Source organism: Sus scrofa, chromosome 5, assembly GCF_000003025.6.
Source record: "Sus scrofa isolate TJ Tabasco breed Duroc chromosome 5, Sscrofa11.1, whole genome shotgun sequence".
Taxonomy (NCBI): domain Eukaryota; kingdom Metazoa; phylum Chordata; class Mammalia; order Artiodactyla; family Suidae; genus Sus; species Sus scrofa.
The window spans coordinates 20,007,838-20,018,077 of NC_010447.5; the positions used below are offsets into that span (position 1 = coordinate 20,007,838).

Below are 10,240 nucleotides of genomic sequence, written 5' to 3' on the forward strand. Positions count from 1 at the left end.
CAATTAGCAGTTACCACCCTCAGGATCATCACTTTCTAATGTGTCAGGTTGGGTTTCTCCATTGTTCTCAGTTAATTCCTCAGTTCCCCAATGTGCTAATATTCCATTTCCCACGGTCTAATCAACACCTCTGTATTCTTCCAAAAGATACATTCTGATGGCATGACCCACTTATTCAAAATGTAAGACAGAGGGGATGAATCATTCAATTGTCCAGCTGGAGCTTCCAAAGACTTGAGGCTAATGGGCAATCATTGGCTTATATTCCATCCCCCTGTCTCTTGCCCACTGGCCATACTCCCAACCTGCTGCAGTGAACAGGTGCAGGTGGGGCCAGCCCTCATCCCTCTCTTATCCCTTGATTCCTTGGAGCTGCTGTAAATGCTATATCCGCGTAGCTACACCTTTAACTGATGGAGTAAGGAAAAATAAAACGAAAAAAAATTAGTAAGAATGCCAGTTTCCAGAGACTTCTGCTTTTCAAACACTTAAAAACAAAATCATCAGGGAAGCATTCAACAATGCAGGCACTAAAATAGCTATTTTGGAAAAGAACATCCTGAACATAAAATGCATTCCTAGCGCCATAAAGTTGTTTTGGATGCCTTTGCTTGTTACAGACAAAACACATCCAGAGGAAAATAGTACATAATTACTGCTGTCTGACCTAAATTCTTTTACTTCAGGTCCAGTCTAAGTCATGTTTTCTTTCTCTGAGGGAGAGATAGTAGTTGGCACTATGAAATTTATTAACCCTGGGCACCTGGCCCTTTGTCCACTGCCTGTGCCTATGAGGGGAAATTAACTGATTGAATTAAGCCTGTGACACAGAGTGAAGCCACAAAGAGGGGTAACAGAGAGAATTTGTTGCCCTTTGGTCAGAGCTGTTGCGATGACATGAAGATGAAACTGCCCCTAAAGACTTCTGAAAAAGAGTCTAAAAAACTTTGTTAGACTGCATTTACTTAGCCCTGCACCTCCAAAATATTTAATATTTAACAGCCCGGGGAAGAAAATGTCAAAGGCCGACTTGCCAATTGTCTTTAATTTCTGGAGAAAATGGACCTAAATCACAGGAAATCTTTAGCGCACAAGAAGAACTTCTTTGGTGATTAGGGGAATTTGAAAGGAAGTCAGGAAAGTAGGCGGGGAGGAAGGAAAAAGAGAAGGAAGGAACGGAAGAAGGAAGAGAGGGAGGGAGGAAGGAAAGAAAGAAAGGAAGGAAGGAAAAAAGGAAGGAAGGAAGGATGGATGGAACATCCGATTCCCACGCTTTATTCTGCTCCTTGCTAAAGGTATAACCTTGGAAAATTCAATCCCTTTCTCTGGACTCATTTTCTCAACAAAAACGTTAAAGCTGGAGTTCCCATCGTGGCGCAGTGGAAACGAATCTGACTAGGAACCATGAGGTTGCGGGTCCAATCCCTGGCCTTGCTCAGCGGGTTAAGGATCCGGTGTTGCCGTGAGCTGTGGTGTAGGTTGCAGACTCGGCTTGGATCCTGCATTGCTGTGGCTGTGGAGTAGGCCGGTGGGTACAGCTCCAATTGGACCCCTAGCCTGGGAACCTCCATATGCCCTGGGTGCGGCCCTAAAAAGCAAAAAAAAAAAAAAAAAAAAAAAAAAAGAAAGAAAGAAAACATTAAAGCCTAGCACAGTGCCAAGAATCCCCTAACTGAGATGAGTGATGAAGGTTTCTACTTGGGCTTCAACATCCTCTGTGATGGGTATCTATCCTCCTACATCTGTGAATAGAAATCATACTCACATAAGCTAATTTGCCCTCTTACACTCTTATCTTAAGCTTTTTCTCATGTTCTCCCCTCTCCCTCTTCCTTTCCCTCAGCCTGTGGCACATTTAATCTTCAAAGCCCAACTCTTAGCTATTTTATCTGTGAGGCCAGGCCTGGCTTCCAGAGCCTCCAGAGAGTAGTCACCTTCACCAAGTTCCTTCCCTGCTTGATTTGCTTCTTCATGTTCTTATCACTAACATATTTTATTTTATTTGTTAATCTAATTTATGGTTTACTCTTCTGATTAATCAGGACAGAGATTTTTTGGTCGGGTAGTTCACTGCTGTGTTCCTGATGCCTAAAACAGAATCATCTGATTTTCCCCATCTCTGCCACTCTTGGATTAGAGAGATCGGTTCATGAGGCGTTACCTGAGAACAGTATAAATACAGCAATATTCTGAGGCAGGGAGAAATAGAATTGTCTGGTTACTGGTAACAGAAGGAAGCTGTGTTGCTGGGAGATAAAAGTGGGTGTTCTTTCTGGGAATCGAGAGGAAGTGGCAAATGATTATCAGACAAGCACATCAGCAGCGAGAGTGTTAGAAAGAATTGAAGGATGGATGTACACAGCTATCAGGATGGCATCTTTGAAGGCCTTGGGGGACCTTGTGATAGAGAGAAGGGCGTGGAGATATTTCCTCCAAACGAGTCATCCACAAACATATGCCTATACGTGCAATGGAGTTTGGTGCGGTGAAAAGAGCACGGACTGGGAATCAGGAGACTGGGGCTTTCCTCCAATTAATTGACTTTTGGCAAGTTGATTCGATTTTCTGTTTGGGTATTGATTTCATCCTCTAGGAAATGAACTGGTGGGACTCAATGTGGTAGAAGTGTGCCTCAGATACCAAGGCTTATGCATTTATTCTAGTTGAGTTAGACATATTTGTAGGAATAATACCTGTGGAAAAAATGCATTTGTGTAGTTTTTCCCATAAGAATTAGGACATGGCCAGTGGCCTCTGGAGTTACATCCCATTTAACAAATTTCCTTTCAGATTAACATTGACTTTTGGGGTTCCTGGACCTCCAGCTTCCCATGACCCCATGGTGAGAAGGAGCCCTAGGAGTGAGAGTCAGTCAGGAGAGCTCACTGATGCCCTCCCATCCCCCCCCCCAGCATTTCTTGAACTTTTTGCTTCTTTGCTTTAACTTACAGAGTTTCATCCACCTTCATCTCTACTCAAACAAATTCCATCTACCCTTTGAAGGCCTCCTCCAGCCGTCTCCTTTCGCTTACCCAACTCTAGCACCCTCCTTATACCACATTTGACAAGATGTAAGTGGCTACCTTTCCTGCATCCACCATTGCAGGTAACCTCTCCCCTAAACCTTACCTCTGGGCATACAGTACCTTGCAACAGAAAGGGCTCATGTAGATACTGTGCCTGCAGAGGACCAAGTATCACACTAGTGCTGAAAAATTATCTTCATCTAGCGTGTGTCACAGGACAGGGGCTCCTGACCTACCACAGGGTCTCGAATCCTAATGATAATATTTTGAATTGCTTGCAGTGAAGAGGAAAAAGGCTTAGGGCCTAGTCATGTCCACACTCTGCTGATAGAAAATAGGTTCACACAAGTCTCACTGAATTTTATAAGCTGAAATTATCAAATTCTCTTAAAACATATTTTCCAAAACTTTCCACTGCAAAGTTTCTTTTTTTCTTCTTTTTCTTTTTAAAGCCGCACTTATGGCATATAGAAATTCCTAGGCCAGGGGTCAAATTGGAACTGCAGCTGCCAGCCTATGCCACAGCCACAGCCTTGTGGCAACGCCAGATCCTCAACCCATGGAGTGAGGTCAGGGACTGAACTTGCATCCTTAGGGATACTAGTCAGGTTCTTAATCCACTGAGCCACAACAGGAACTCCCAAATTTTATTCTTTGGTCAAAAGTTCCTTCTGAAATCTGAGTACCATCTTTCTGGATATTGATTTATATTATAATATTATATTTAATCTCTACTCTGTGAGGATGGAAGCCTGATGCCTTCTGATTGATTCTCTCTGACACTCCCACTAAACACACCCCTCTCAAATACCACACTGGTTCTATTACTACTTGCCCGAATCACCCCAAAGCCTTATCTTACCCCTCTGCTATCATTTTCAGTCCTTTGTCCTTTTTTTTTTTGTCTTTTTGTCTTTTTTGTTGTTGTTGTTGCTATTTCTTGGGCCGCTTCCGCGGCATATGGAGGTTCCCAGGCTAGGGGTTGAATCAGAGCTGTAGCCACCGGCCTACGCCAGAGCCACAGCAACACGGGATCCGAGCCGCGTCTGCAACCTACACCACAGCTCATGGCAACACCGGATCGTTAACCCACTGAGCAAGGGCAGGGACCGAACCCGCAACCTCATGGTTCCTAGTCGGATTCGTTAACCACTGCGCCACGACGGGAACTCCTGTCCTTTCTGCCCTACATTTCTCTAAAGGTTTACTCCCCAAATATTTCTTCACAATCTGTCGAGTGTTCTGGAATCTGACTACAACCAAGTAGAGCAGGAGAGCATTCTCCTTGTTCTGAGGATGTTTCAGTAAAAAGAAGAAATTGGGGCAGACAGGACTGAAGTTAACAAGAGGGATCACTCTTAGTGGTTTAAGACTAGGGAGTAGTTTAAGAGCTTTGAAATGAGTACCTTCCAACAAAAGTCCTCATCAGAAGCAGTAACTTTAGAAGCAGAGAAAACCTTGTGGGTGTGTTCTTCTTACTCCACTGAGAGCGTCACTACTTCCATCTCTGTTTTGTAAGAGAGATGGCGTTAGAGATTCACTACCTATTACCACGGGCAAGTCAAAGCAGTGGGTATTCAGAATAACGGAGATGTATAGAGTTCCTTGTATTTCTCCATAAAACCCTTCAAACAAACTACTTTGCTTAATCCCAACAATCTCCTCTGAGCTAAATATTGTTATCTGAAGCTCACTGAGAGATATGTGACTAGTCCTCGCCCGGCTAATCATATATTTAGGATTTTTGGTACTGAGATTTAAACTCAGACTGGTCTGACTCTAATTTCCACTAACAATAGAATCAGAAAATAATCTAAGATCACCACGCAGGTGTCAGCAGTAAATGCAATTTATTAAAAATTTTTTTCTTTTTTCTTTTTTTTTTTTTTAGGGCTGCACCTGCGGCATATGGAAGCTGCCAGGCTAGTTGTTCAATTGGCGCTGCAGCTGCCAGCAGCAATGTAGGATGTGAGCGTGTCTGTGACATACACCACAGTTCATGGCAACGCCAGATCCTTAACCCACTGAGCGAGGCCAGGTGTTAAACCCACATTCTCATGGATACTAGGCGGGTTCTTAATCTCCTGAGCCACAAGGGGAACTCCAGTAAATGTAATTTAATATAAAGGGAAGGAGAAACTATTTTAGTAAATTCTCTGTTTCACTTGCTACATAAACTCTCCATTTTGTAGCCTAACATAGGAGAGGCTGATAACCCAGAAGTAATATATACTTGACTTTGTGACAATCTTAGGAAAGGAAGCGTTGCTTTGTCTGATTATTGGCATAGTTTTCCTTGTTGACCCGAACCAGGTGGTTATGAAGCAATTTTGCCTTCACAGGATGGTGGACTGGTTTAGCAGCAAGGGTCCAACTAGGTTCTAGTTCAGAGGAGCGAGTCTGCCTGGAATGTCACATTCCTTGTAGATTGCTGTGGCACTTAGACCATTCAGGAGTGGGTATGGAGCAGCACAGGCAAAGCAGAGGAGACAGCAGTCAGAGTCTGTTGACTGGGCCCTTCAAGTTCATGGCTAGTATGGCACTGAGTTTTGGGTGCCAGCCCAGGGAATCTTATGGGAAGAGCTGGGATAGCTGAGTTAGTGATGGGCATTCAGAGGGCTTGGAGCAACGAATTTATCATAATTTGAAATGGACCTATTTTAACATGTTAACAACCACTATGGACCTACCAATCTAAATCTGCCAAATATCAGCTCTACCTACAGATATCTAGCCATGGGGGTATTTTGTTTTGTTTTGTTGTTTAAATTATTTTGCTTTTTTAGGGCTGTACCCACGGCATGTGGAGGTTCCCAGGCTAAGGGTCTAATCGGAGCTATAGCTGCTGGCCTACACCACAGTCACAGCAACGCAGGATCCTAGCCATGTCTGCGACCTACACCACGGCTCACAGCAATGCCAGATCCTTAACCCACTGAGCAAGACCAGGGATCGAACTCGCAACCTCAAGGTTCCTAGTCGGATTCGTTTCAGCTGTGCCACAATTTTATGGGGGTATTTTTAAGGGGCCTAGAAAGGATGGTCAACCCTTGAGAAGGAAAACTAGAAAAAGTGTGGGCTGTGGAGGCAGAGTAAGCCTTGTTTGAAATCACGGTTCTGTCTACTGACTGCATATGTGTCCTTACCCCCTCCAAACCCAAGTTTCCTCATATGTAAAACAGAGAATGTGCCAAACTTGTTGGGTTATTGGGGTTTAAAATTAGAGAATGTATATTAAGTCCCTGATTTATGAAGGAGGTGCTTAATACATACAATTATTGTCATTATTAATTTTCCCTCAATCGAAACTGTTCACTAAAGTCGGAACATTTCAGGCCTGAGGAAAGAAGGAAGAAGAAGGAATGAGCAGCCGGGTACAGAAATGTATGTCAAATCCAGATGGTGAAAGAAGGATGATGTTGTTAAGAAGAGATGAAAAGTAAGCAGTGACTAGGTCTCCTTTGTTCTTATTTTATGCCCAAAGGGGTCAGAGAGATCATCTAACCCTGATCACTTATTCTGCAGTTAAGGAAACTGAGAGAAAGAGGAGAGAGAAGGGGAGAGAGAGGGTGAGGGAGAGGGAGAGAGAGGGAGAGAGCAGTGGGGCTTATCTGAAGTCACATAGAATATTGTTATCAAGGGGACACACACAGGTTCTGAGTCCGAGGTGTGTGCTTTCTTTCTTTACACCACACAGCCTTCCTCCTCCACTCTTGGTTTCTAAGACCTCGTGCCTGGTTTTTCTTTTACATTCTGGGCCTCCTCTCTGGACCTGTATCAGGCAGACCTCTCTTCTCTTCTGTCCGTATTGTGCCTACACCCCAAGCAGTGCCTATGAATTGGGACTGAATGAAAACAAGTGTGGGAGGAGAGAAAAAGGAAACGGAGTTTCCATGATGGGGCCCATAAGACCTTCCGAAACTTATGCACCTTATCCGCATTCACAGCCAAGGCAGACATCACTACCATTGCAAAGGGTTGTGGGAAATCCCAGGGCAGCCAGTTTCTCAGTGTGCGGACAGGACAAAGTTCACCTCAAGCCAGGCTGACTGTCCCCCGACCCCCATTCTCCATATCCCCAACCCCTGCAACAGGCTCTCACATTCCTTCACAGATAGGACTAACCCTCTTCCATGACGTTGCCATTTGGAAGGTCATCTGAACCAAAATTACCTTGAGCAGAGTATTTTTGCATTCTGAGACTTCTGTGGTCTAAGGGAGCAGTTCAATCTATTTGAGGAGAAAGAGGGATGCTATTTGATAAATAATACCAAGAAAAAAAAAAACGCTCATTCAATTTTACAACTCTTTTCCCTCTTTTTTCTTCCCCTTTTTTCCCATAAATAAGTTTAGCTGAGCAAATCCTGAAAGACCATCTTCAGCCTTTTTTTCTCTCCTTCTCTTTCTTCCTTCCACTTCCACCATGAGGATGAGTTTTATGGAAGGTTTGTAAACTCCTACAGGAAATGTTAAAGTTGCACATTTGAAAAAAAGGAATTCTGTGCTCTTGGTGTTGGGAGACTTAGAGTCTTTCATCTGGATGGGCTATCAAGGCATCAAAAATATGATACATCAGTTCATTAGGACTGGTTTACAGGTGGTTCAGTCTAGCAACAAGAGTGAGAATGAGCAGATTTCTCCATTATTGAGCTAGTTCTATGAATTCCTATTTTGAATTCTTCAGTCCTATTTTTTTTTTTTTTTTTTGGTAAAGAAGCTCTGTCCCTCATGTACTCATGTTTATTCTTCCCACTTTTTCTTTTACAAGAACCCTCTCTTCTCCTGCCTAAAATCTGTGTATAAAGTCTTTTTGCATTAGACCTGGTGGGTGGGGGTGGGTAGGGCACACTAGACTGGGCACGGGAAGGCCCGCTTTGATCTTGTCCTTTAGGTGGAAAACAGAACAGTTGGCAGTTATCAAGTGCAGATAGACATCTGATATTTTTCTCTTGCTGTATGAATCATGATCTGGGCTGGGACCAAACCTCCTCTCTATTATCTAATAAAATATGAATCATAAAACTTGAACGAAAAATGATGGTGTTGAGTCTCCAGCCACTACATCAAGCTCAATCACAGGTCTCCACCTACATTTCAGGGGGCCAAAGGAGTTATGAGAAAGTGTTATTAGTATGGTGGTAAAGAGTTTCTAAACTCCTTGAGCTGTGAACAAGAAATCATTTGTTAGATCTCTTTCTAGCCCTCTTGTGATAGCTTCGGCTCGTCATCTCTGATAATATTCTCGGTAGCATAGAGAATCAGCCTGACTTACCCTCTTCTTAATCATGTTTCAAGTTACAGGGAAATTACACCAGATCTTGAGCTCTAATCAGTCAAGCCTAATAAATGAAGCCTGGACACACGAGTTGAAAGCCCACAACCTCCAGCCTCCTATCCTCAGCGCTGCCATGTACTGTCTAGAAGGTTCCCTTACCCTTCTCTTCAGGGCCATTTGTGGTAGCTGGAGTCACTGGGTATCTCTTCTGAAACCTGTCAAGGTCTTATTGAAGCCCTTTTGTGGGGCTCTTTTATCTTGTCATTGTTCTGCACCGGGCACCCACCTTAGCCCCTCCACCCCCTAGTGGGTTCAGTACCAACAAGGGCATGGGAAAACCCCAGGGTAGAGGATCTTTCCACTCCTCTACCTTCCCCCGAACTCATGCAGGTGGTGACATTCAGCTGACACAAGGTGTGCTGGAGGAAGAGACCCCATCCCCCCTCAGGATTACATAGGTCATGAAGTGGTCAATGCATCCATCTCCCCATCTCTGAGACGGACAACTTGAAACCAACATGGCAGGTGGTTAGTCATCTCATGCCTTCCAGTTAATGTGACCTGGCGTTGTCCAATTGTATAATTTCTTGCTCCCCTCTACCCTCGTTTCTATAGCTATAGTTTAATCCCCTCAACAACTTCCTTCTACAACTTCTGAAGAAAGTGGTGAGATCCACAAGAAGCAAAATTGCCTTAGGCTGAGTATTCCCGAGAGTCAGAGCTATGGATGCTAGAATAGGACCCGGATGAAGCTAAGAAAACCTTTCTCCTAGAGAGCTTTTCAAAGTGAGAATCAGATTAGATTGAAATTACAGTGAAAGCGAGGACAGCAGGACAGAGAGAGTAACTTCTCAGGTGAGAGATGTGAAAAATTCCTAAATATTAACTCAGGTTAGCAAAGGAACCCATGTTTTCCAACCCTAGAAAGAGTACCTCTCTGATAACACGAAGGGAAATAAAAGGTAACGAGACCTCCTTGTCTCAAGAGGCACAGTGAGAAGTTTTTTAAGGTTGAAGCCAGGGATGTGGAACCTGTTTCTTGATTTTTCCCTTTTCTTTGCAGCCTGATTTTTCTCTGCCTTGTTTCCTCCTATCTTCCAGCACCATCCTGAATCAATATAGTCTTAAAACTGAGGTGGAAGTTCTACTCACCGGTCCGCTGGTAGAGAGCTGAGTTAGAGGCAAAGCAGTTATCAAAGCTGGGCCAAGCCCTTCCTGAGTATTGGGCTGGAGGGGAGGACAGTGAGAAAGTATCATATTGCATATTGTACCTTTCTCTCTGTCTTCATTAAACTGCTGCTGCCAGCTTGAAAGGGGAAACGGAAATAAGAACACACACACACACACAGACACACACACACACACACACACACACACACATGTACAGTCTCCGCCTCCCACCCAGCCACATCCTCTGCTCTTTCGCTCAGAAGCCTGACTGCAGAACAAAATAGCCGAAGTGCCCGGAGCTCACCACCAGGAAGCCCTTCCCGTCAGAGAGCTGCCTCGGCCTTTCAGATCTTTTCCTATTAAGGGGAAGGTACAGCTCATTTAAGGATGTGTATATAGGGAGGTCTTCTAACCATATAATTGCTTCAAATAATCCCACTGCTGTACATAAGACTCTGTCCCAGAAAGAGAAGTGTCTAAAAATGGTAATACTCTCTCCTGAAAAATATCTCACATTTATCTCAGAGAAGATGCTAACAGCCCCATCACACACTCGAGAGGGCTCAAAGCCAGAGTGGATCTGTTTTATAACTCCTTCACACTCTGGTAAATTCCCCAGAAGCTTGTTTCCAAATACGGCACCATTGTAAGCAACTGTCTTCTCTGTGTTGACTTTCTTTAATGTTTTGTGTTTATACTCAAACCAATGCCAAGATATTTCTCTTTTTAAATAAATGATTGCTTTCCCAAAGATTTTCAAAAATCTGTC

General features: G+C 43.8%; 1 protein-coding gene across 1 annotated transcript in view; it reads right to left on the minus strand.

The window, feature by feature from the left end:
* TESPA1 (thymocyte expressed, positive selection associated 1) overlaps positions 1 to 9,639 on the minus strand; it is a 50,854-nt gene extending 41,215 nt beyond the window's left edge. The window contains 1 exon segment of the mRNA XM_013997591.2: positions 9,454 to 9,639. The gene's annotated coding sequence lies outside the window, so the exon portion shown is untranslated.